At 45.5% G+C, this 27,181-nt stretch overlaps 1 protein-coding gene and 1 non-coding gene across 3 annotated transcripts in view; one reads left to right on the forward strand and one right to left on the reverse strand.

Moving 5' to 3' along the window:
- THSD4 (thrombospondin type 1 domain containing 4) overlaps positions 1-5,414 on the reverse strand; it is a 680,084-nt gene extending 674,670 nt beyond the window's left edge. Inside the window, exon 1 of one of the 2 annotated variants that reach the window (XM_031668519.1) lies at positions 5,330-5,414. The gene's annotated coding sequence lies outside the window, so the exon portion shown is untranslated. The remainder of the gene's footprint in view (positions 1-5,329) is intronic. The other variant, XM_021940676.2, reaches the window with a different exon arrangement.
- A 3,377-nt stretch (positions 5,415-8,791) lies between these two features.
- On the forward strand, positions 8,792-10,958 carry LOC101004798. The gene is made up of 2 exons (XR_004185110.1): positions 8,792-8,926; positions 9,649-10,958. It is a non-coding gene; the product is annotated as a cancer/testis associated 62 (transcript).
- The last annotated feature ends 16,223 nt before the right edge of the window (positions 10,959-27,181 follow it).

Raw genomic sequence — 27,181 nt, forward strand, 5'->3', positions numbered from 1 at the left:
TGATACGATTGGAGGGTTTCCAAGAAGGAAGCAGGTAGGGCAGCCTCCCAGCAGTCCGTTTATCCTTTTTCATAGGAAATTAATCTTCTTCTCTCTCCTGACTCTGCCTCTAAGAAAAATGGTTAAGTCAAAGACATGGCTGTCACCCTCCCACTCCTGTAGTCACGTGGCTGCATCCCCGCCACAAATCAAAGCTGATGCCCCCTTTCATCAGATGCCTGCAGATAATTCCCCTGCGATTTCCCTGCTGGGGCTCAGAGGGCCAAGGCCTAAAGGGTTAACATCTCATTTCCTCTTGTCTTTCAAGCCTTAATCCCCATCCTGAGCTGGGTGCATTCCAAGCCCACCTGGAGCAGGTCATGACGAGCTCCCAGCCCATAGCTGGCCCTTCATTTCCCCTGGCAGGAGATTAGATGGGGCGCCCATTAATCACTCAATGCTTTGGTCCTCACTGCTGGCCAGGTCTTAGGCAGCTGGCCAAGGGCCGGGAGGGTGGAGCAGGCCACATGCTGCCCACCTGGTTGTGGGCTGCCCAGTGCTACCCTCCTGGGACAAAACACAGTGGCACTGTGAGCCTGGCTCACTGCCCTCGGACCACGCCCTAGAGAAGCAGGGATAAGCGGCACCTCTGCCTGGGGTGCCACCTCAGTGATCAGCTTTGGAAAGGCTGGTAGGAGAAGACAACACGGGCAGTACACTCAGCTGAAAGACTGGGTAGACAGGAAAAGAGGTAAACAGAAAGAGACCACTTTCCCAAGACAACTCATCAATACAGAGAACTGCTGCCTCTTGTTCCTTGGGTTCTTCTTTGGGCAATCTAAAGGGAAGCTGGGGAAGGGGAGTGGGGTGAGCAGGAATGTTGGATGGATAATTCGTTATTATTATCACTGCACAGCTGGGAGTGCTCATTTGCTGGGTTTGAATACATAGTTGTAACATTCAGCCCTATGCCGTTCAGACACAAACTCCTGGATCTGAGGGGGCCTGAGATTATATACATTTTTCCTACAGCGATATATTAAGCTGCAATTGTCTCAAGCACCGATCAGGCACGGAGTAAAGAAATGGGGCGAGAACTGACACTGAGCGCCTGCTACGTGACAGGGCTTTGCCTTAAGCTCTGCACACCCATGCACTGGTCCCCCACCAGCCCTCCAGGCTTTGGCCATCCTCCTGTTACACAAGGGGAAACTGAGGCTGGGTGGGTGGGGAGTGGAGCAAGGCCTGTTGAATGAAAGAGATCTGTCAGCAGCCAGATCCCATTCCGGGAAAGGAGGTTCAACTCACCGTGCCTGCAGGGAGGAAGGGGCTCGCTTTGCCTGTCCAGCCCTATCTGGGGAGTCCCAACCCAAGCAACTTGGGGCTCTTGAACAAACCCACCCTGGCCTTTCTCCCTCGGCACTCGCTCAGACCCCAAAAGAAATACACAGTGAGTCTGATGGTGAGCGGGCTTACATGCCTTCAAGTAGGCCGAGGGGGCTGGGCCTTCAGGACTGAACTAAACACCCCTCAGGCCAAAGGAGAGGACCCTCCTCCTGGCCTTGGCCACAGTTCTCCATTGCTCACTCCTTAGTGTCAAGGTCAGGGCCTCTGTCAAAAAGGAACATGCTGCCTGGGATAAAGTGGCATATTAACCCACCACCTGTCGCTAGAGCCACATTGTAAAGGAAGCCCAGGGCAGTGGTCTCCAAACCTGGGTGTGCAGAAGAATCGCCTGAGGCAACCCGAAAAATGCCAGTTCTCAAGCCCAGCTTCCACCCTGGAGCCTGTGTTTTTCTTTCGCCAGATCTGAATTTTGATTCAGATGTTCCTAGGACAACTGTTTCAGGAAATAATGATATAGTGGAAAGAACACCAGACTTAGAGAGCTGGGTTTAAGATTTCAGCTCCAAACCTGAGCTGCTGACCTCAGGCAAGTAAGCCTCCATTTTCTTCCTGTACAATGCAGATGCTGACGCCTCCCTTATAGGTGGCCGGGAGGATTAAAAGAGAAACCACTGAAAGCCCCAAGCATCGCACACACCAGTGCTCACTAAGCATGGCCCCAATGAGGCTAACAAGCCAGCGAGGCTGTGGGCACAGAAGTAAGTTTTGATGGTAGGAGGAAAAGAGAACACAATAGGCCCAGATGATGAAGGGGTGTCCCAGACTCAGCACGGCAGTCCTGCGGAGGAGGAGTAAAATTGGAGAATCCCAAGAGGGGGCCAGAGGCAGCAAAGCAGCCTAAAGTCAGAGCTTCCCCTGAATCTCCTCCTCCGCTTGTGTCAGCCTGCATCATGTGTTAGCTCCCAGCATGACATTTTTAATCCATTTTCACAGCGAGGATATTCAGCAAATACACATGAAACCTTTACATCTGCGCAGAAGTAAACATCACGATTCTGCATACACACGCAAAGAAAGAGAAAAAGTGGGAAAATCAGAAAGGAGACAGAAGGGAAAAGTGAGATGGGGGGTCAAACCCAGGAAAGTAGTCACGTGCTTTCAAGTGCGTTGGGGCCATTAACATGCGGACAGTGTGTTCCATGACCTGGAGAGGCCCAAGGAGGCTGCTCTGGGGAAACCTCTGAGTGGCTGGGGAGGCGAGGCTCATCCAGGCTGAACATAGAGCAGGTGCAAAGAAAGCAGGGAAGAGACACAGGAGTCTGTGCAAGAAAGGCTGGGTGGGATATACTGTCTGGCAAAATTTAGATCAGAAGAGAGGAAATCTGAATTTCTGAGCTGGGGATGGGAGGTGTGGGGAGGGCAGATAAGACCACGATAAAGAAACTGGGTGAGTGGAGGGATGGCCTTCAAGCAGGAAGGCGTTGGGATGGCTCTTGGATCAATAAAGTAGACCGGGATTAGGAAACATTTTAAATGCCCTGATGAAAATTAACTTTGATTCAACCATGTCCATATAGTACTTTTCTATCTCTCAGCCTTTTCTCAAGCTCTTTCCTCTGCTTGGCCTGTCCTCTCTCCCCACCAGCCTTTCCCATCTCCCTGAACTCCTCCTTAGGCTTCAAAGCCTAGTGGTAACTGCCCTAGCTCCTCTCATGCAGAATCAATTTCTCCCTCATCCGCATCTCCTTGATGTTTTGCACATCCCCCTTGTATTGCGGTTATTTCTTTACTCCCCTTTCTCCTCTGGGCGGTTATTTATCATCTGCTAGCCTGTGGACTCCCTGAAGGCAATGATATTGTCTTATTCAGAGCGTAAGTCCCAGCACATAGTAACAGTCCCTGGCACGTAGCGGATGCTCAGAAATACCTGTTGGAGAAAAATTAAATAGAAGCGAATACTGGGGAGCCATTGTGATTCCTTGAGAGAAATGATGTGGTGAAATCAGAATTTTAGAAATATTAATCTGTCAGCATGAAAGAAGATGGATTAAAATGAAGAAAGCAACCCGTGGCTGGGAGTCAAGAGGGGAGATTATTACTGTAATTTGGATATGGTTGAAGGTGGGGGCAGTGGGAATGGAGACAGGGAAATAATTCGTCAGATATCACAAAAGAATGTGGAAGAGATTTTGCGATGAATGAGTTATAAATGTCGGGGACAGAATGGGAGTGTTGGGGACATTTAAACATTGAGACTCCCAGCAATTAGGATAAAAGTGGTGGGGGGATGGAGAAGAAGGCAATACACAGCCTCTGTGTAGGATAACTGATTGCAATCTCCACAAGTTTTTCCGGGCAAAAACAAAAACAAACTCCAAGTCAAAAATCTCCCCACCCCCGATCTTCCTCCCAAACTCTGAGCTGTATTTTTCTTTCCCTAACAGCCAGTAAGAAACATTTCCTCATGGCATAGAGACTGAAAAGAAGGTAATGCCAATCTGGTGCCCTGCCCAGTGCTGGGCACAGAGGAGATCACATGAGTTCAACTGGCCAGCCTCCCCACAAGGGACCAACCCAGTTGCGTATTCAGAAGGGACTCCAGTATCCTGCTCACCCAAACTCATTTCCCAGGCCCAGACCTCTGGGAAATCCCTGCTCCAGCACTGCAGAGATTTCTAGGAAAGTCCCAGGACGCCCATCTGCTTCCTCACATTAATTTCAGGGCTAGGATTTTGTTTTCTAAAGGAATTCAACTATGATGCCAACGAAAATCTATAGGAATTGAGGAGTTCCGTATTTAAGTCACATTTTTAAAATGTTTGCTTCTTTGTATATTGAGACCCAGTAAGACCCTAGTAAGCCCAGTTACCCTATCACCTCCAACAATATCAATCAAGTAGAAGACATGCAGATTTTAAAAGCCGTGTGATCCTTGAAAAATCTTTAGACTGTTCTGGGTCCTGGGTGCATCCAGCTGTGAATGGAGGGTTGGACAAGGTGATTGCTTAGATCTCTCTCGGGTCTCTATTTCTCTAATTCCAAATTCCAACAGGCATCCAATGATCGCTATCCACGTCCAAGTTTTAGACTCATAGCCCGAAAAGGGCGAAGCGCAGCGTGGTAGAGGTCGCAAAGGAGACAGGAAGAGAAGCAAGCATGCACTTTTAACGAGACGGCAAAGGAGGCTGGGAGGCACGGTGCTGGGTGTGGACTGCTTAAAAAACTCATTAGACCACAAATTCCAGACACTTAGGTGGGCCCGAGAACGCCCTGAAATCCCCTTCCCAAGTCAGGGCTGATGTTATTTCAAAGAAAAAGAAAACTTAACTTCCAGATCTGTAGAGCTCCAAGGTGAGCTCGCTGTGCAAAAACTACTTCTGTAAGTGCGCCAAGGGGCCGCAGGTACTTGGACTGCACTTGAGGAAGTGTCCAGAGTTGGCGGAAACAACTCATCCACTCGGGCTCCGGGCGCTCGCTGGTTTGCAGCAACCAAGCTGAGACAGACACACAGATGCGGGGACCCAGGCCAGGGCTCAAGGAGCGCTGACCGAGACTTGCCCGGCTCTCGGGCCCCAGGTGGGAGGGAGGCGAGGCTGAGGCGGGGGGCGCACGGGCTGGATGTGCACTCGCCGGTCCCCCTCCAACCCGACCCGGGGAGCACGGGGCCCCGACCCGGGGACGACTGAGGTGGATTGTCCCTAGAGTTTAAGACTGTCCCTAGAGTCGAGGGTGGAGGGGTGAGTGCTGGCGCCAGCACAGAGCAAGACTCCCAGCAAGGAGAAGAACCAGAGAAGGAGGCGCAGCCGTCCGCACGGACCAGGCGCGCGCCGGCTCCCCGAGCCCGGAGCGGCGCAGCCCGCGGCGCCCTGGACACACCCACTGGGTTGCCGGCGCCAGCCCGCCCCGCCGGCCAGAGTGTTGGGGCCGGAGCCGGGGCAGCAGAAGCCGTGTCGGGGAGGCGCGGACGGCGCGCAGGGGGCGCGGGGCGCGTGGCTCTGCTCACCTGGCGGTCCGCGTCCCGGAGCGACCGGCGGCCGCCTCGCCTCGCCTCGCCCCCGCGTGGTTCCCGGCGCCGGGCAGCCCAGAGCGCCGCCGCATGGACGGCCGCCGCCGCCCCGCCGCCCCGCCGTCCCGCGCCCGCCCTGTACGGGCTCCCGCTGTGCCCCGATTCCGCGTCGGGCTGTGGGGGCAGCCAGCGGTTCAGGAGCGCGCGGAGAGCTCTGGCTCGAAGTTTGCGATCCGAGAGCGGGATCCGCGCTCCGTCGGTCCCTCCTCCCTCCCCCTTTGCGGCCTCCCGCTGTCATCTGGAGCCGCTCCTGCCGCCCCCTGGCGGCCGCCGCGGGAAGGGCCGGCCCCCATCCGCCCCCCACCCGCAGACCCCCGAGGTCAACAACAGTATGGTCCATGGGTCCCAGGGGAAGAGACATCACCCAGTAGGAGGGAGCACGGTCTAGACAGAGGCCACGAAGGCGGGAGGGGGCGACAGTGGACAGGAGAGTGGCCCAGCTGGCCAGGGCTGTCTGAGTGAGAGGAAAAGGGAGAGGGCGGTTGAGACCAGGCCCTGAATTCCGCGTTCGTCTTATCCTGAGGTCTGTGGGGACCTGTTGAAGGACTGGGGCACGGGACGGACGTGGGCATCCTTCCATTTGGAACAGCCATTCCGGCAGCATCAGGATGGGGCGGAGGCAAAGCGGGGAGCGGGTGAGACAAGTGGTGCTGTAAACCTGTGCGAGAAGGGGGCGGTGACTCTAAGGGCAGGAAGGAGTCCTGGTCACACACACACTCCCACGCAAGGTAGGACGCGCTGGGCTCCTTCTGAGGCCAAGGGAAAAGGACAAGAGCCCTCCAAATTCCAACTGGGGTTAGACAGCATGGGGAGGAGACACACACACCCTGACAGCCAGAGCCGTTCGGGATTCTTTCTTGTCTTATTCAGGGTAATATTTTGTTGGGGGAAAAAATGCCTGCTGCAAAAAAAAAAAAAAAATATATATATATATATATATATAATTAGTATTGTCATTAATAATGATAAAAATCAAACTTTGATACCGTCGTTTTACGAATGGGGAAATTATTGCCCCCAAAAAGGCATGACCAAAGAGATGTGGTTAGTTAATGGCGGGAAAATTACTAGGGCCCCGTTTCTTGAGTCCTAATTCAGAGCCAAATTCTTTACATTCGAGCCAAGGTGTTCAGAGCTGGGAAGGTAGGAAATAGAGTGACTGTGTGGAACCGTCTCTTCTTTCCCCCAGAGCAGGGAGAGGGTGACAAATATTTGAAGAGGCTCTCCAGGTACAGGCGTTTCCCTAAATTTGAGTCAGCCTGTTTGTTTATCGCTGCCTCTAAAGCTTGCCTGCAGGGGCTGTTTTGAAAGTGCAGGTGTACCGAGAGGACAATGAAGGAGGTGGCAGAATGCAAGCTCCCTGCCCCAGAGCCAGGCCGCATCAGGGCTGGGTGCAGTGTGTTTCGTGGGAGCAGAAGGGAGCTCCCAGGGAAGATTGTCCTCCAGAAAAAAAAATTAACAAAAGGGAAAGTGGCAACCCAAGAGATTAGGCCAAAGAAAGAAACACCACTTTGAGTGCCGACTACTGGCCCAGAGGCTGGCAGAGCCAGTTCTGACTTATTCAAGAGCTGGTTCCAATGGGATGAAACAATTCCACACTTTATCAAACAGATTTTGATGGGAGGCACCTGGTGTAAATGGGATTAGATTAATTCTGAGTGTCACGAGTCTCACGGGTCCAAATTAAGTCGATCTAACAGCTCTAGTAACTACTGGCCAGTTTAAACCATTTAGAATTGATTAAAAAAAAAAACCTACACAACTTTAGAATGTACTTAATGTCACTGAATTGTACACTTAAAAATGGTTAAAATGGAAATTTTATGTTATGTACATTTTACCATACTTTTAAAAAAGAAAGCAAAACTAATAAGATTTGTTCAAAGATTTACTAATTCGTTTGAGACACGTATTTAGTGCCTTGGTGTGGCCTTGGTGCTAGGATTCAAAGATGAAAGGAAGAAAACTTTCCATTCCAAAAGAAACTCCACGTAAGGTGAAGAAGATGAAATACAGGCAGAAAACCATACCAGTAGGTGGTAGGTATATGCAGAAGTATTTAGGAGCTCATACAGGAGTGCCTGCCTCAGGACAGGGAATCTGGGAAGTTGTGCTGAGCTGAATCTTAAACAATTGAGTGAGTTCATCGAATAAGGTCTGGGGCAAACAGGGCTTAGGAGCAAAGGATGTGGTTTTGTTTTTTTTGCTTTTTTATTTTTTAATTTTGAAATAATTTTAGACAAATTTCACAAATAGTACAAAGAACCCCCTTATATGCCCCACCCTCTTCCTCTAATGTTAACATCCTACATAACCCAAGTACGATTATTAGTGAGCAAACTTGATTCGACAGACCTAGGCTGGCTCCTCAGAAGTGATTCCAGTCCATTTCAACTTTGGTCAAATTGTTTTGACCATATTTTGCTTATATGTCACAGGAAAGTCTCTTTCTTTAAAGTCAAGATAATACTTGTTTTATTTGTTTATTTATTTTGAGAGAGGGTCTCGCTCTGTCACCCAGGCTGGGGTGCAGTGGCACGATTGCAGCTCACTGCAGCCTCCATCTCCTGGGCTCAAGCAGTTCTCTCACTACAGCCTCCCAAGTAGCTGAGACTACAGGCATGCGCCACTACACTTGGTTATTTATTTATTTTTTTTTTTCATTTTTTATTTTTAGTAGAAAGCAGGGCTCGCTGTGTTACCCAGGCTGGTCTCAAACTCCTGAGCTCAAGTGATCGTCCATTCTCAGCCTCCCAAAGTGCTGGGATTATAGGCGTGAGCCACAGAGACCAGCCTATACTCATTTTAAACAAAGAGATATTTACATTATGTGTAAGCATCAGTGAATATTAAGTATGCTAAAACAGCAAGTTTTAATCTTTCAGTCCTGTTATATTTCTACTTTTATCCAAATGTGTCTCTTATGTATGAATCGGAGGAGCAGAATTTGATCCTTGCATATAAAATATCTTACTGACCCTCACCGAAAGAGAGAGCCAAGAATAGGTGCTTTAGATCACAGTCAGAGGCTGACCTGTGTTTACCCAGGCTGGGGGCCTGCCTGGCATGTCAGTGTCATCTGTACACAGCATCTTGGAGGGTGGGTCACCCCTTTGCATATCTGATGTGATGAACTGCTCACTACCTCATAAACTAGCCCACATTGTTTTTAGAGGCTCTTTGTTAGAAAGTCCCTTGTAATTTTGACCTGAAACCTTTTGCCCTGTGATTATTATCCATTGGCCCTAGAGGCAGCTCCTAAATGGACAGACAAGAAACTGTCACGTGTCAGTTCTGTCTATATAAGACAGCTCTAGCTTATACCTGTTGTCCTATTATAATTATTAATTAATTATTAATAGTGTTCCCCTTCATTCTCTTGTCCTAGTTAAGGTGATAAATTATGCATATGACATCCTATAGAAGACTGTCACCGCCCCACCTCACTGATCAACTCTCTGGCTACAGCCACACCCACAGAATGTTCAGCCATTTCTCCTGTGGTTCCCAGCCTGCGCACAGCGTCTGCACATGGTGAGGCCTCCCAGATCACTGAGGAACGAATGGCTCACTGCTGAGAGCAACTTCCTGGGACTTCAGGGCATGTGGAACTGGAATAAGAGCAACGTGTGAACAGATTACAGGAAGGCAATGCGGGACAGCCGGACCCTTTGTGGGGAAATTTATGGGGAACACAGTCTTCTCACTTACAAGCACTGAGATTGCCTGAGAGGGGAGAGATGATGCAGAGTGTCCCAAATTTATTTGACCTGGAATCCTTTTACCAGCGAAATATCTATTGGGCCTAGAGTTCTGAAAATTGCACTTTGAAAAACACTACTCTCAGCTCTTACAAACACTCGTGTTTTCATCCTAACTGTGCTTCAGAGAATTGTGTCCCAGCAGGGAGGGAAACCCCTGTATAATTCCCTCCGTTGCTAGTATTTGGAGGTGGGATGAAAATGGACCTGCATTCAAACCCCTAATTTCAGGCTCTGAAGGAGGTACCAGGATCCATTACGATGCTTGTAAAATTGTTCCTTTCATTTTCCTGGTTGTAAACTTATGTGGACTGCAAAGTCAAGGCAAGCCTGTGCCCAGCAAATAATAAGAAAATAAGGGATGCATGGTAAACAAAACAAAACACTTCGAGAGCTGGTCAACTTGCTGTTGTTTTGAGCTGTTTCTAAGAATCTCAGGGTAGATTCCCTCCCCTGCGTGCCTCCTTAACCCAGTCCTTTTTCTTCCTCCTCCAGGGACTCTGGAATACTGACCTACAGTCTAAGTTCCCGTGCCCTTGCCTGGGGCTGACTCTCTACTTGACCTGTAACCCACAACTGGGCAAGAGAGAATTCTGCAGCCACAGCTCTGAGGACATGAGCAAAATGGTTTCCAGATGGAATGTCAAGGATTCACATGAAGTGGCAGGGAGTCTTCAGGCCACACTTCAGGTTATCTCCTTCTCTTTCCCTTTTCTGCTTCACTCTTGCTCTCATCCTCTTTCTCGCCCCACATCTGGTCAGAGGAGATAGGAAGGTTCTTGTTACCTGGTACAAGACAACTTTTGGAATCCCAGATATTCAAATTATTTCCCCTTTTCCTCTTTGCAAATGATAATACTCACAGCCAAGAGGCATCACCCGGATCTGAGGCTGCTACTCCTTAGGACTTGCAGAGAGAAGGAGAAGGTGGGGCTGGCAGCCTCCAGTCCACAGCCTTCCTTTCTCCTCCTGGCGATGATTAACTAGGCCTAGACAATGGAGATCTATGGCATATGCCCATGTGCCAGGGCCTCCTCCTCTCAAGCATGGCTGATCAGTCACTCGCCTGTCTATCCTTTATTTATTGAAGCCAACTATGAATGACTAAAGGAAGGATGAGAAAAGTCACCCAAGGTCAAAGGGGACAGTGTGGGAGAATGCTCTAGACAGAAGGAAGCACCTTTGCAAAGGCCCTGAGGAAGGCAGGGCACTCTGAAGGAGCAGAAGAGCTGTGTGGCCTCAGAATCCACAAAAGAGAGAGAAGGTGGGGAAGCAAAGCAAGGCGGGGCGGCCTGGGGTCTGACTGCACAGAGTCTACTGGGCCTGGTTAATCATCCCCTGACGGCCACAAAGGCATGGGCCTGTCCCATCAGAGCAGATACAGGACACTGGCTGGAGCAGGCCATGGAGCCCGCTGCTGTCCTGGAGGCCTTGGGGAGACCCAGGGTTCCCAGAGTGGAAGAAGGAGGGGGCAGCTTGACGTAGTGGCTGTTGATCAGCTGATATGGAAGTACATCGTTTTATTAACAATTAAGAAAGCAGTGCTGTACAATTCTATTCAATGCCCGCGATGCTTTCGGCCGTTTTTATGAGTTGTGTCATTTTCAAATGAGCAAGAGGAAGCCTCTAAGGGGGTTTAAGCTGGGGCAGATGTAATCAGATCTGTGTTTTTCCAGAGGCAGAGAGGGGGAAAAAAAACCCATTTGTTATTTTTTTAAAAAGGTAATGCAAAAGCATCATTCCACAATTCTCTTGTAATGAAAAAAATAAATGCAAACTTAAGCAAATCCATCATTCTGAAAGAATGCCCTGTGTCTGCCTTTTCCTTCCTGGGAGACTCTCATAATGAGGTCCTGTCCTTCACCCATTGCTCACACTGCCGCCTGGTACCTCTTGTGACCAGGACTGCAAATCTCCAAGACAACTGGAGCAGGGTGGGAGAGCTCAGCCAGGAAGCAGTTTCTCTGTTTGAGGCTAATCAGCTTACATTGTGCTTGAAATTGCTGTCACCTTGGCCTTGTTGGCAATTTTCCTTCTTCAGCAAACCGGTTTTCTTGTTGAATGAATTAATTTTTATAAAATCTCAGAGATAGGGCATATTCAGTGAACACTGGCCAGATATGGCTTATGCATAAAACCAGGGCACTACAAATGACAAAGTCACACGGTCTCCAAGTTCATGGCTTTGCCTTGCCTCACTCATCTTCATCCTGCCTCTCTTCAGCACACAGAGCACCTACTATGTGCCAGTTGTAACGGCTCACCAGACAGTGCTGCCAGAGTGTTCCTGGGCCCCACATTCCGTTTTGTTTGTTTGTTTGTTTGTTTTTGTTTTTTAATGTTTCCTTTCACCACTCTGTGTGTGATGGCGGAAACTGTTGCTTCTGAGCAGCAGTTTGGTGTCATAAAAGAAAGCAGTCAGTCCCCCAACCACTACACTGCCATTGCTCTCTGGCCATCCCATCGTAGAAGTCACCAACCTTTGAACTGCAGTCACCTCCCCTGTGGAATGGCAAGAACCTAATTATACCTGTTGGGAGAGTATTGAACAGGCTCACACCACCTCGTATAGCCCCTTCCAGTTCTGAAATCCACGAATCTCTCAGAAACTCTGCAACAGGAAAATTATGTGACTCGTTTTGGATCCATCTGGGAAAAGATGACATACTCAGAGAAGTATGTGACTTCTTTTTTAAAAATTTCAAGCTGCGGTTGGAATAGCTTTTTCATTCCCCGTAATGCAGAGAATTACCATGCAGCTCTAGTGCCACATCATGGCTTACAAACAAAACTCTCCACGATCCGTGTCTTCAGTCATGAAGACATTGACAGAGCTGCTGTGTTTGTTGACTTGGGTAGGATGAGAGAACACCTGAGTGGGCGACCCTGAAATGGCTCTTCTAGTCCTCTGGTATTAGGTGTTTATCCAGAAGCGACAGGATCAGTGTTCAGGGCCAGCTTCTTCCTAAGTTCATCTTTCCCTATTTAAAATCTCAGAATTCTAGAGGTAGAAGAGAGTATTTTCTCTTTCGGTTTTTTGTTTGTTTGTTTGTTTTTGAGACAGTCTCACTCTGTCACCCAGGCTGGAATGCAGTGGCACGATCTTGGCTCACTGGAACCTCTGCCTCTCGCATTCAAGAAATCCTCCTGCCTCAGCCTCCTGAGTAGCTGGGACTACAGGCACACGCCACCACATCCAGCTAATTTTTGTATTTATTTAGTAGAGATGGAGTTTCACCATGCTGGCCAGGATGGTCTCCATTGCTTGACCTCATGATCCGCCTGCCTCAGCCTCCCAAAGTGCTGGGATTACAGGCCTGAGCCTCCGCGCCCGGTCCTATTTTCTCTTATTCAGATAAAAAAACAAAGGCCTAGGGGAAAAAAATGAGTTGCAGACATTCACACCATGAGTATATTATCGATCAGAAATAAGAACCCATCTGATGGGCCTTGAGCTATTCCAGTGAGCCCCCTCCCCATTGTCCTGTCCCTCGGAAGTCCATGGGTGGAGAAAACCAAGGGCTTCAGGCTGTCAGAAATAGCCATGGAAACTACTTAGGACATCTTGAATTCCAAATATCATACACATTAAAGCTAAGGATCTTCCCCACTCAAAGCATATTTAATCTAACCAGGTTATTATTTTTCTTCTTTGGAGTTAAAATACAAGCCTTGTGGGTTCTCCCTCATGGGCTTGTCCCAAAGCTTAGCCCAGCAATGTGGACCCCAGTCTCTGCTACTATCGGTGCCGCTTTCCAGAACTCAGCCTCTTGCCAGAACTCCTCTTCTATGAACCTCGGGTTTGTTCAGGGAGAGTTTCGAGGGCTGAGAAGCATTTCTTCTATAGTACTGGGACGGCTCCCACCTCCAGTTTCCCAGCAGCCTGAGCCCTACGATGGCCACCTCATCTCTATGCCTCCATTGTAAAGAGCTGCACCTATCCTTGTATCTGCCAGCAAGCAGGCCACGTGGAGGTGGAAGGCATCAGAGGAGGCAGAGGAGCCCTGCATTGTCTGCATGCTTCGGGCACAGGTTTCCTAGGAGGAGAGATGGAAGGTTGCAGGGTGGAATGGACAGAAAATGAAGCAGTGATTTGGGAAAAAATAATAGCAGCTGGTTTTCATCTGGGTACTAGCCTTGTGACCTTGAGCAGTGGCTTAACCTGCTGAGCCTGTTTCCTCATCTGCAGAGCAGGCTTGACACTCACTAACTGCTGACTTCTCTCAAGGGGGAAGATGGGGAGAGAACACTCTCGTGTCCTGTGTCTTCCCCGTTAACATCCTCAGTCAGAGAGAAGTTGGTCTGTTCTTGGTCTGTCCCTTTTGTCTGGCTAGCTATATTGCCATTCTTCTGTTGTCACGGGAACATTCCAAAGGATGAATGAAGGGTATGGGATCAAGCAGAGGCAAACATGAGCAAGAACAAGTGTGTAGATTAAGATACAAACTTCTCCTGACCCAGTCCTGTGAATAGAAAATACCACACAATGGGAAAGAAACCAAATCACCCTGACATGCGCTCAGATATTGTGGTGTAGGTCAAAGGGTGGGTCAAAAGGCTTGCTTTCTTTTCCTTTCCTTTCTTTTCTTTTTCCTTTTCTTCTCTTCTCTTCTTTCTTTTCTTTTGCTTTCTTTCTTTTCTTTTTCTTTCTTTTCTCCTTCCTTCCTTCCTTCTTCCTTTCCTTCTTTCTTTCTTTTCTTTCCTTCTTTCTTTCTTTCCTTCTTTTAAAAACAGGTTGTTGCAAAAGGAAAGAAAACAGGAACACGTTTCTTTTTGATTGATTAAGTCAATTGGACATGTCAAACTTTTACTTGTGAGCATCTGAAGTTCCCTTGAAGCTAATAAGACCTTTCTTCTGGATAACATTTTCATGAAGACAACACATCAGGTTGTGAAAGGCACCTTGGTTTTAGAGTTAAACAAATGTGCACTTGGAGCCTTGCTCTGCTAACTTCCTGACTGTGTGACTTGGAAAAGTGACTTACTAGTCTGAGTTTTTCAACTCTCCTGTGGCTATAATGATTTTAGAGGGCATGGTTGTGGTAGTCATGACGGAAGTTCACCAATTCGCCTTCAGAGACGAGATTTCACTTCCCCTCCTTTTGAAGTTAAATGTGGCCATGTGACTTGCTGTGGCAAATGGAATGTGACTTCTCGTTTTAATTTTTTTTTTTTTTAAGTTGGTAGTAGCCTTAAGACTCAATGTACAAATCATCGTGTCCCTTCCCACTGGTGCTAGGGTTGTGGAATGCTTGGATAGCCTGGGTCTCAAAGGACTGTGATCCACAAGCACCCGCACCATTCATTGAATGTACAGCATCAAATCTCCCACTGATATTTGAGTTTGCTACTGCAGCAAAACCTAGCATATCATGACTGATATAATGGTTGATACAATAAAATATGATGACATTTGTAAATACAACTTGGCAATGGTAAAGTGATCAGAAAGCCTTGTTGTTTTCGTGTTCAGAGGTAATTGTGCTGATTAGTAGGCCCAACGTAAGGGATAAATATTCCTGCATGGGTCAGGCAGGCTGCAACTTTACCCCAGATCATTTTTCTCCACCAGGGGCCAGAATCAGGAAAAACTGAAAAACTCCCCAACAGATCTTCCATGGGACCCAAATATCAGTTCTGCCTTGAGATAAAGGCCAATCTGAGTACTGAAAGTGGGAGCTTAGGGAAATTCATCAGGCTCTGGGAGTGGAGAATATTGAGGAATGGTGGGGAGGCACAGTAGTGGGAGTGGTCTTGAAGAGCAGCCGTGGAGACCTGAGGCCTGTATCACGGTGGGAAGTCCTTGCAATGTGAAGGTTAAGCACACCGTGCACGAGGTCCCTGGCCCTCTTCTCTCACCATGATACATACCCTGTCCTCTCATGATAATTTTCTCCTGTAGCCCTTCCACAACAATTTATTCCAAGTCATTCTTTATGCCACCCAAGTCTGACCTCTGACCCTCACCTCCAGGCTCCCACTTCCTGGATATTTTGGCAGGTGCTTCAAGTGCAATATGTTATGGATAGAACATATCACTTCCTGTCCCACCTCCAAACCCTCTTTCTTATTCCATACTCCGTATCTGGATGAAGAGCTATCATCTTCCCAATCATTCCAGCTCAACATCTCAAGAGTGCTCATGGCCTTGGAATACTCTTTTTTTCTCTATTAATATGAAAGGGGAAAATGCAAGCCAGAAAAACAGTTGAAGGCATTGTGCGGGCCAGGTGAGGTTGTGGTTCAATCTTGGTGTGAATTTGTTCTTTTGAGAATTCGTCTTTGCGTGGAATGCCTCCAATTGTGGATTCAGAAAATAGGATGAAATTTAGAGGAAAAGAAAATAGGATAGTGTGGTGTAATAAAAAGTATATCTGGTCTTTGTCCCAGGTCCTGGCACAAAGCATCTAAAACCCTTGGAATTTCCTCAGTCATGGGGTGTCCTTTCTTATTTTTAAGGAGCCCCTTTGAAGCACACCTGAGTTTATACTAAAGAGGTAATTTAGGGTAGGACCAAAGATAGCCTCAGGATGGGACTGGACACCAGAAAAACTAAGGGATTAGAAGGTTGAAACTTTCAGCCCTACCCACTGACCTCCAGGAATGGGATGGGGGGAATTTAAATTCTCTAAAAACTCTGGGAAAGTGGGGTACCCCAGTTCCACAGGGACAAAAGCGCCTATGCTTGGGACCCTTCTAGACCTCACCTAAGTCTTCATCTGTATCCTTTAAATGGCCTGAGTATCCAATGGCCTGTATCCAAGTAAATGGCCTGAGTTCTGTGAGCTATCCCAGCAAAGTATTGAACCTGAGGAGGTGGGTAGGGGGAACCCCAATTTATAGCTGGTTGGTCAAAAGTACTAGAGACCTGGGCTTGTGATTGACATCTGAAGTAGAGGCTGAAAACTAAAAATAAAATCCTAAGCCCCTCACTGGCTGAACAGACCCCCTCTCGGCTACGGGGACCCTAGAAAATCCTTAAAAATGGAATTCCCAGCATGACACGAATTAGGCACAACTGACCATCATTAATGTTGAAATACAGATCATAAGATTAACAAAACAGATTCCTTGTGACAATAAGATATCAAATTATAAAGAGGACATAAGGCCATGCCGGACAAGGGCTAAGTCACTCACCCCTATGGGTCACTCTGACCTCAAATATTGGTTCACATACTTCCTTATCTTAACTTTAAACATTCTTTTTCTGTTGACTCCAAATTTTTACACAAAGCTCTACTCCTTTAATCAATTACAAATTAAAGAATCTCTGAATCCGCCTGTAACCTGTAAGCTCCCTCTTCAAGATATCCTACCTTTTCAGGCCAAACCAACGTATACCTTCCATGTATGAATTTATGTCTTTGCCTATAACTCCTGCCTCCCTAAAATGTATACAACCAAACTGTAATCTGACTGCCACAGACACGCTTTCTCAGGACCTATTGAGACACTGTTCTCTAGGCCGTGGTCACTCATACTGGCTCAGAATAAACCTCTTGAAAACATTTTCAGAGTGTGGTTTTTCCATTAACAGGGCAATCTTGTGAGACTGAGACCTAACCCCATGGGATCTGATGCTTAATTCCAGGTAGACAGTGTCAAAATCGAATTAAATTGTAGGGCATGCAGCTGATGGCAGCAGAATTGGAGAACTGCTTGGTGTGGAAAAAAAAAAAAAGCCCCACACGTTTGCTGTCAGAAGTATTGTGTGAGCGAAGAGAAACAGTCTGTTTTCTCCAGATGGACTGCCTAATTCTTTCCGGCCATATAATAAAGAGTTATTGCTAGTCAATAAGTTTTGTTTTTTATGAAACTTTGCGGGGGGGGGGGGGACAGTAAGTGCCATACATATAAACGAAGCTATCATTTTCCACATAGCAAATGATTGATGATTTAAAAAGCAAAAGGAGAGCCTTATTCCAGAAAAGATGGAACAAGGAAGGACACACTAAATGTAACTGTAAATCCTGTACAGAATGGATGGAGGTGCTATCTGAGAGTTCTGAAACATAAATCACAGCAGGTGGCTTTGGGAAGGAGACGAGAATTCAAAGTCCAACTAAATCAGTAGTGAGTTTGCCTTTTTTTTCCCTTCCAGTATCAGCCAGCCTAGACTAAAAGGCAGCCAGAAAGCTGGACGTATGCACCAGAGGAAGACAGAAAGAGCTGTAAGAGAAGACCTCTCTAAAAAACAAGAAAGGAGATTCTGAAGAGTCAGAGAGAGAGTGGGGTGCATGGGAACCCCTGGCTTTTATTAGTTTTTTCCTTCTTTCCAGCCTCAGCCCACAGGCAATATTGTAGCAGCAGTGTTGGTGGCAGGGGCTGAGGGGGTGGGAGTGGAGCTTGGCAGTCATCTAAGACTCCAAGAGAGGGGAATTATTCTGTTTGACTGGAGGAGCAGTGTTCACAAGAGTGTGTGGCAAATCTTTCTTCCTTTTTTTTTCACCTTCTCTCCTCCTGCCACTTGACCCCAAACACAGAAACAATCATGGTAAGAGTGGCAGAGCAGAGAAACTGAAGCCCAAGCTTGCTCACTGGAGGGCTAAAAAGTGAGGCCCCAAGGAGCCAGAGGGTGTTGGGGAGATCATGGAGAGTAGGGAGCTTAAGACAGAAATCCCACAAACTTATGTTTTAGCTCCTGGGCTCACCTCCAGGCTGCACATGTATGGATCTGATCCTAAACACCCTACCACATGTTTGCAGAACTGAAACTGCAAGGTAGACCCCAATCCAGGCCCATGACCGGCCACTGGGTGGCACACACACAGGACTGATCTGAATAGCACTGCACTCTGAAATCAGAAATGATATTGAGACCACAGCCCAAGAGGCAGGTTTGAACTTGCAAAAATAATATAATCTGTTTCATTTCCTGCTTCAGAAGAAAAAAAAAAAAAGCCCTCTTTTTAGGATTTAAATCAGACCTGGGGTCCTGTAATATTCAAAATGTCCAGAATATAATCCCAAATTACTCAGCATATGAAGAACCATGAAAGTCTCAACTGACAAGGAACGAGACAATCAACAGACACTAACCCTGAGAAGATACAGATGTTAGAATTATCAAACATTTTTTAAAGCAGCAATTATAACCATGTTCCATAAAGTAAGGGAAAGTGCTCCTGAAACAAATGAAAATACAGAAATTCTCAGGGGGAAAAAAAGAAGATATAAAAACAGGCCTGGTGGAATGGCTCACATCTGTAATCCCAGCACTTTGGGAGGCCAAGGCGAGTGGATCACCTGAGGTCAGGAGTTCGAGATCAGCCTGGGCAACATAGTGAAACCCTGTCTCCACCAAAAATACAAAAAATTAGCTGCACATGGTGGCAGGCACCTGTAATCCCAGCTACTGAGGAGACTGAGGCAGAAGAACCTCTTGAACCCCGGAAGTGGAGGTTGCAGTGAGCCAAGATCACACAATTGTACTCCAACCTGGGCAACAAAAGCAAAACTGTCTCAAAATTTTTTTAAAAAAGGAAGATATAAAAGCCAACCAAATGGAAATATTAGAACAGAGAAAGAGAAGGACACTAACTTAAATTTCAGATTCACTGGATGAAAATTAACTTAAAGATAGATCAATAGAAATTATCTAATCTGAACAACAAAGGAAAGAAAATTGAAAAAGAAACCCAGCAGAACCTTAGGGGCCTGTGCGAAAAAAACACCAAAATGCTTAATATTTGTGTCATTACACTCCTAGAAGGAAAATAAAAAGGGTGTTGAATGGGAAAAAAAAATTTTAAGAAATAATGGTGGAAAAACATATTGCATTTCACAAAAGACATGAACATGGAGATTTAAGAAACTCAGTGAATCCCAAACAGGATAAAATCAAAGACATCCACACATTATAATCAAACTTATGAAAACTGTTAAAATAAAGGAGATATCCTGAAAGCAACCAAAGATAAATGACTCATTTCAGGTAGAAAAATAATGATTTAAATGACTGTGCATTTCTCATCAGAAACCACGGAACCTGGAGGGAAGTAGAATAACGTTTTTAACATACAGAAAGAAAAGAACTATCGGCCCTGCACAGTGGCTTATGCCTGTAATCCCAGCACTTTGGGAGGCCAAGGAAGGGAGATCGCCCGAGCTCAGGAGTTCGAGACCACCCTGGGCAACATGGTGAAACCTCGTCTCTACTAAAACACAAAAAATTAGCCAGGCATGGTGGCATGCACCTGTAGTCCCAGCTACTTGGGAGTCTGAGGCACAAGAATCACTTGAGCCCGGGAGGTGGAGGTTGCAGTGAGCTGAGATCATGCCACTGCACTCCAGCCTGAGCTACAGAGTGAGACTCTGTCTCAAAATAAATAAATAAATAAATAAAATAGAAAAGAAAACTATCAATCCAGAATCTCATATCCAGTGGACACATCTTTCATGAATGACAATGAAATAACGACATTCTCAGATAAACAGAAAGTAAGAAAATTCCTTGATACCAGACTTCTTCTATAAGAAATGCTAAGGAGAATTCTTCAGACTACAAGGAAATTAAATCAGAGGGAAACTTTAACAATTGTAATGAAATAAGAGCAACTGAAATGGTAGATACCTGGAAAAATATAATAGAATTTAAGTTCTTTGAAATATGTGAAAGCACAAATTGTAACACTGACTGATGAAATCTTCAACGTATGTAGTCATCATAGTACATAATACTATGATGACTACATAAAGAGGGGATGCCAAAGGTACCTATAGGGTGAGAAGGTTTCCGTACTCCACTTGAAATTGTAAAATATAAGTAGACCACATGCTGTAATCTCTAGAACATCTACTAAAATTTTTTTACAGAGATATAGTAAAAATATCAATAGAAAATTAAAATAGAAGACGAAAATATTCAAATATTTCAGAAGAAAGTAGGAAAGGGAAAATGAAAATCAGAAGAAACAAACATAAAATATATGATAAAATGGTGATCTAAGTACAAACATATCAATTTTATTTTACTTTATTTTTATTTATTTCTTTATTTTTTGTGTGTGACAGTGTCTCACTGTGTCACCCAGGATGAAGGGCAGTGGTGTGATCATGGCTCACTGCAACCTTAACCTCCCAGGCTCAGGTGATTCCCCAACCTCAGCCTCCAGAGTAGCTGAGACCACAGGTGTGCATGCCACCATGCCTGGCTATTTTTGTATTTTTTTGTAGAGACAGGGTTTTGCCATGTTGCCCAGGCTGGTCTCAAAGTCCTGGGCTCAAGTGATCCATTTGCCTTAGTCTCCCAAAGTGCTGGAATTACAGTCATGAGCCACTGCACCCAGCTCTCAATTCTTACATTAAATGGTATAAATACCTAATGATATAAATATTAGATATCTGTAACAAATTATCACAAACTTAGCTTAAAATAACAAATATTTATTATCTCAGTTTCTGTGGGTCAGGAATCCAGGCATGGCTAAGTTAGGTCCTCTGCTCCAGGGTCTTTCATGAAGCTACAACCAAGGTGTTGTCCAGGGCTGAGGTCACATTTGAAGGCTTTACTGGGGAACAATCTGATTCTAAGCTTCCATGCACAGCTGTTGAGACAATTTCATTTCTTTTGGGCTGTTGGATTGAAGGCCTCAGTTTCTTGCCATGTGAGCCTCCCCAACATGGCAACTTACTTCATCAAAGCCAGCAAGAGAATGAGTCTATGGAGAAAGACTGCTAGCAAGACAGAAGTTACAATCTTAGATAGCATAATCACAAAAGTGACATTCCATCACCCTTACCATATTCTAGTGGTTGGAAACAACTCGCAGGACCTCTCCATACCTGTTCATACTTAAGGAGTGGAGATTAAGCAACAATATAAATCCAAGAGGTAGGACTCAATAGAGGCCATGTTGGAGTCTGTCCACCAGACCTACCAGTTAAAAGACAAAGACTGCATGAATTCAAAACAAACAAACAAAGAAAACTAAGACACAACTACATACTGCCTAAGAGAAACTACTTTATTATTTTTTAATTTTTTGAGACAGTATCTCAATTCAAAACAAAGAAAACTGTCACCCAGGCTAAATGACTGTACATGGCACAATCACGGCTCACTGCAACCTCGACTTTCTGGGTTCAGGTGATTCTTCCACCTCTGCCTCCCAATGGAACTACAGGTGTGTGCCACCATGACTGGCTAATTTTTGTATTTTTTGTAGGGAAGGGGTTTTACCATGTTGTCCAGGCTGGTCTCAAATCCCTGGGTTCAAGTGATCTGCCCCCCTTGGCCATCCAAAGTGCTGGGGTTACAGGTGTGAGCCACCATGCCCAGCAAAACCCACTTTAAATATAATAATATATCTATGATCAGAATAAAAATTAAAATATGGAAAGAAAACTAAACCATATAAACACTAATCAAAAGAAACCTGGAATATGATTTTATCATTAAAATAGACTTTAGAACAAGGAAAATTACCAAGGATAAAGAGGACACATTGCACAATAATAAAAAGAGCCAAGTCATGAGAAGACATAGCAATCCTAAATGTATGTATACCTAACAATAGAATTTCAGAATACCAAATCCAAAAACTGATAGAACTGAATGGAGAAATGACAAGCCCATAGAGTTGAAGACATCAAAGCTCTCCCCTCAGTAACTGATAGTATAAATAGACAGAAAATCAGCAAAGACATTGAGGAACTGAGCAACACCGCCAACTAACTGATTCTAATGGACACTTACAGGTCCACTCCATGGCAGAATACACATTTCTTTCAAGTGTCCATGGAACATTTTGGGCATCTGATGTACAATACAACTCTTCCCCAGACCACCAGGAGGCAAAGTCTGTGGCCAGAGAAACACAGAAGTGGTGGTCACGGGGTGGAGTATGAGACATTTTCTTACTTCATCCTCTAACCATCCATCCCTGACTCTCTTAAAGGTCGCTGTCAGACCATGGTGAGTGCAAACTGAAATGAAAAGGTAGTTCTCATTGTAATCCAATCGCAACCAGCTTAAACAATTCAGAACAAATTTTATTTGCATACAATTATTCAAGCACGTTTGATTGGATCAGACCTGGATTTTAGACTTGCAGGTGTCTGGTTTTGAAACACAAAAATCCAACATTTTCTGCCTGGGAAATATATATATATATATATATATATATATCTTAATGTAGTTAATATAAATTACCTTTCCACTTCAGTTTGACTATTAATTGCATTGTAACTTAATTTGTATTCTTATTGAGTCTCTGCATGTTTTCTTCCACTTCTGTACTAGTTTACCATTTGGATAAGTATATTATATATCAGTCCGGGTGGCTCCCAGGCAGTCAACATAATTCTGCATTCATTTTCATACTGCCCATCAGCCAGGAAGTCGCGACTAAGTAAAAATGATGAATGTCCCAATATCCAATGAGGATTTAGTTTATAAATTTTTTAAATAAAAAATGTGGGGCCAGGTGCAGTGGCTCACACCTGTAATCCTAGCACTCTGGGAGGCCAAGGCGGGTCAATCGCTTGAGTCCAGCAGTTTAAGACCAGCCTGGGCAATATACAAATTATTGTATATACAATACAATAATACAAATTATGAAATCTACAAAAATACAAATTATGAAATCATGTCTCTATAAAAATACAAAAAATTAGCTGGGTGTGGTCTCACGGGCCTGTAGTCCCAGCTACTCGAGAGGCTGAGGTGGGAGGATCACCTGAGTCCAGGAAGATGAGGTTGCAGTGAGCCATGATCACGGCACTCCAGCCTGGGTGACAGAGCAGGACCCTCTCTCCCAAAAAAAAAAAAAAAGTGAAAGAATTTTTATGGGAAAGTTATATTCAGGTTATAGAAGAACTGTTCCGCAGCTCACATAATCAACATAGTTACCATAAAAGCAGCACTGCCTTGGGACACAGTGTGTGCACAGATCTGGAGAAACAAGTTCTCTTTGAAAATGTGTCCTATTGTGGGTCTGGCTCCTATGACGTAATGCAAGTGTATTGTCCCTATGAAAAAAGACGTTTCCCCAAAAATATCACTGCAAGAAGGTCAGCACTGGACATGAAGTTTATTCCCAGAGGGAAGCTCATGTCTAGATAATTGGGGGACAATTTTTTTGGCAAACAACTTGCTTCAGTTTCATTAAAACTCATGACAGTCATCAGTGTAAGAAATAATTTTAGTGTCAAGAGTAATCTATAGAGAAACGAACATTACAGATTGTGTGCTGAATCAGGAAAGAGTTTGCTTTGGACTTAAAAAACAAATATATATATATATGTGTGTGTGTATATATATATATATACACACATACACACACACATCTTTCTGTGACCTATGAAAGCAAAATGTAAATTATAAGATATAATGTATAACAACATCTATAACCTGTTTCTTTTTTCCCCCTCAATAAATAGGTTTCTTTATTGTTTCATTTGGTTGGGGGTTTTTTTTCTTTTTTTTTCTTTTTTCTTTTTTTTTTTTTTTGAGACAGAGTCTCGCTTTGTCACTCAGGCTGGAGTGCCGTAGTGCTGTCTTGGCTGACTGCAACCTTAACCTCCTAAGCTCAAGCAATCCACCAACCTTAGCCTCCGGAGTAGCTGGGACCACAGGCATATGCCACCACTATCTGGCTAATTTTTGTATTTTTTGTAGAGACGGGGTTTCACCATGTTGCCCAGGCTGGTAGCGAACTCCTATACTCAAGCAATCTGCCCACCTCAGCCTCCCAAAGTGCTGATATTACAGGCGTGAACCACCATGCCCAGCCTTTCCCCTCAATAAATAGTTAATAATATATTCTGAAGCTATTTAGCAATGCTACCAGGTTGATCTGGTTTAAACTATTCAAAGCTGGTTGAATAGTTTCAATGGTTTTTCACAACCAAGGGAAAAGCTATTGAAATCAGAGCTGATTTGATCCAGTTTGAACCAGCCTTTTTGACAAAAGTGACTTTAAACAGTTTTAATTTCGTTAGGATCTGTTTGCTCTACTAAGAATCACTTTACACTGTTTTCCCCTAATATAAAGCACTATCACTTGCCTGAATCCAGTTTCCTCCTTCTTAACTGCTGTGATTCAATTCACGTTGGTCTGATCCAGTAAGGACAAGTTAGATGCAGGCTTATCTGGTCTCGATCAGCAGGAACTGCTTGGAATCTGATGTGTGTCAGTTTGGGACTGTTTTATCCTGTTCGAGCTGGCTTTACCCAGTATGATCCAGGAAAGTTGGCTTGACCTGATTAGAACCAATTTAAGCAGGTTTTAACCAACTTTGAATCAGTTTGTTTCTTAAAAATCTAGTTGGCTTTCCTTAGAAATCTGATGTTCGGAATGGCTTAGCTTATCTGAGCCTATTGTGAACCACACTGAGTGAGGTTATATCAGCTAGAACTCTTCCATCTGTTCTGAAACACAAAAATGTGGAAATGCTAGAAGGCCAGATTACAACAGGGTTAGAGTATAAAGGAGGTGGGAGAAAATGGAAGGTATTGCATTTATACTCTTCTAGATACAGGTTGAAAGAGAAACTCAGGGTCAAGAGATGATTTTTTGTTGGTTTGTTTTTAAATACGGAGGAAGGTTCCCAGAGAGGTAGGAGGGCACAGACTAGAGGGAATGAGTTGGAAACCAAGCAGGATCAAATGTATATTGTAATTATCTTGGGAGGTTATATTGAAATGGTAATGGGTAGTGCTAATATAAAAGAAAATTTTTATCTTTTATCATAGAACTATAACTTTGGTTAAACAATGTATGTAGCTGATTATATTCTTTTGACGATTCTATCAAATTTCCAAGAGTAATAGTTTTCTCCCCTCCCTCAAGACATTTGGAGAGCACATGGACATCTGTGTCCCGGCCTCACGGTACCTCCCTCAACCCCACAGAAAGAGGAAGATGAGAGAAGGGAGGGAGGTCTTTGGCAGCCAAGGGAGGACAAGTTTCAGGAGTTCATGGAGCACCATCCCCCATCCCCAGTGAAGACCCTACCAGAAGGTCTTATGTCCTGAGTTATGTTGAGTGACTGCCTCGTTACCACTCCCTACTGTTATGTGGCAAGTGTCAGGGCTGTGGCAAAGGTCAGGCTATCATCGGCAGCCCTTCAATAGACTGACCCTGGCGTTAGGGCAACCATATGTCCCTGTGTGCCCAAGACAATCCTAGTTCACATCTGAGGCCCCAGTGTCACTATTAATAGTGACCTCCTTTCACTCTCAAAGCTGTTCCAGTTTGGGCAACGAATTGTATGATCAAAGGCCCCATCTCCTTTCATCTGTCTGTCTTTTTTTCCCTTCCATAGAGATTGTATCCATCCCCACAGCTTAAAATTCTTTCCCTCTGAAGATAACTACTGAATTTTCATTTCTGTCTTTTTTCCCTGAGTCCACAATTTCCACTTGGATAGTGAAACAGCCTCCCTCTCAGTGCTGGTGGAAATGACACAAACTGACAAGTATTGATTTAGCGTCATTCCCATCACTCACCCCTGCACCCCTGCCACCCAGAAAAGTGTCACCTGAGTATTTATTGTATGCAGCCCCAACACTAAAGAAAGATCGGAAATATTTGTTCCCATGGTGGAAAATAAAGGGCTATTTGCCCATGTTGCCAGGCTTCCTCTGGAAAGCATCCAGGAATCATTCCAGAAATTTCATTTCCAGGTGTGTGTTTCTTTAAGGAAATATTGTGGAGCAGAGAAGGAACGCACTGTGCAGGTGCCATTGGCTGTGGGCATTGCTAGGGCAGATCAGCCTTATTACTGAATAGCAAAGGAAGGAGTCACCGGGAAAACACAACATGAACAGGCAGAGTGCACACACCGTGGCCCCAGGAAGCCACAATCATGTGGCTGACATGGTTCCAGAGTGTGGCACTAGGGAGGCCAACTTTCTGAGCTGCAGGTTCACAGCCTGGCCATGCGAGCAGGGAAGACATGCTCTACTCCAGGATCAAGGAGCAAGGCCATATTTCCTCTTGATTCTGGGACTCCCTCTTGAGACTGATTGGCTCCAACATTAGCTCTTAAGAGAACCGGGGTCCCTGCCTTCTTGGGGAGCCTGAAAAGAAGTTTTGCTGTCTGAGCATCACAGCATCTGGAGTGTACAGGAGACAGGTCAGCAGCTGCGATCAGCAGAGGCACACACACCAGCCCCTGGAGATGGGTGGTTTGTCCTGAGCCAAAGCTGGGCTGGTTTATAAAGCGCACCTGTGAAGAGAAGAGGGATGACTCCAGTGGAACATTCCTGAACCATGTGCACCTATTCACCTAGGAGAAGGAACGGCTGGAGCTGCATCTATCTTTCTGTTTATGAAATATGGGCCCAACTCCAGTGACAACATAATTTTTAGACCATTTAGTGGAATAATAAAAGTCAAAAGAGAAAAGAGAACTTACATGGACTTGCATGCTTAGCCCTCTGCTAGGTGCATTATAGAAAAGAGCTTATTGAATTCTTACGCAAACCCCTGAGGATGAAAGTCCGCTGACCTGGAGTCCTGATAGCCAGGTACTTAATTCACCTCCCTGAGCCTCAGTTTTTGTGTGTGTGAAGTGGGCTGACCCTACCTAACCAGTGTCTATTGCAGAATGATGAGGACACTGAATGAAATGATGGCTGAAGCTGTGCCCTTCCAGCTCACTGAGATGTCATGTAACCTGTGTTTGGGGGAAGACGGTCTGGTTCTTGGGATGTGGCTCCTGGATACTGTTTGTTTCCACAGGTGGTGCAGATTTAGAAGTCTTTCTCGGGTCAGGTTTCCCCAAAGGCAGATCTGAGATGATGATTCCAGGACATATCACTTACTTGGGAGGTGAGCTCAGGAAGCAAGGGAGACAGCAGGGGATGAGGCCGGGAAGGAAGGAGACTCCATACATGGTGTGTTCTTGGGAGGGCTACTTCCATGGGCCCTGAGGACCCTCTAGGAAACTGTGCAACCCCCCTCAGAGTGGCACTGCTGAGAGGGGTGGAGCGGGGGGGGTTTATTCACCAACTCCTGTTCCTCGCGGTAGAGACTCACTCCGACAGCCTTAACTTACCTGCACCCCTGGCCTGAGG

The sequence above is a fragment of the Papio anubis genome, chromosome 7, assembly GCF_008728515.1.
Source record: "Papio anubis isolate 15944 chromosome 7, Panubis1.0, whole genome shotgun sequence".
Classification (NCBI taxonomy): Eukaryota; Metazoa; Chordata; class Mammalia; order Primates; family Cercopithecidae; genus Papio; species Papio anubis.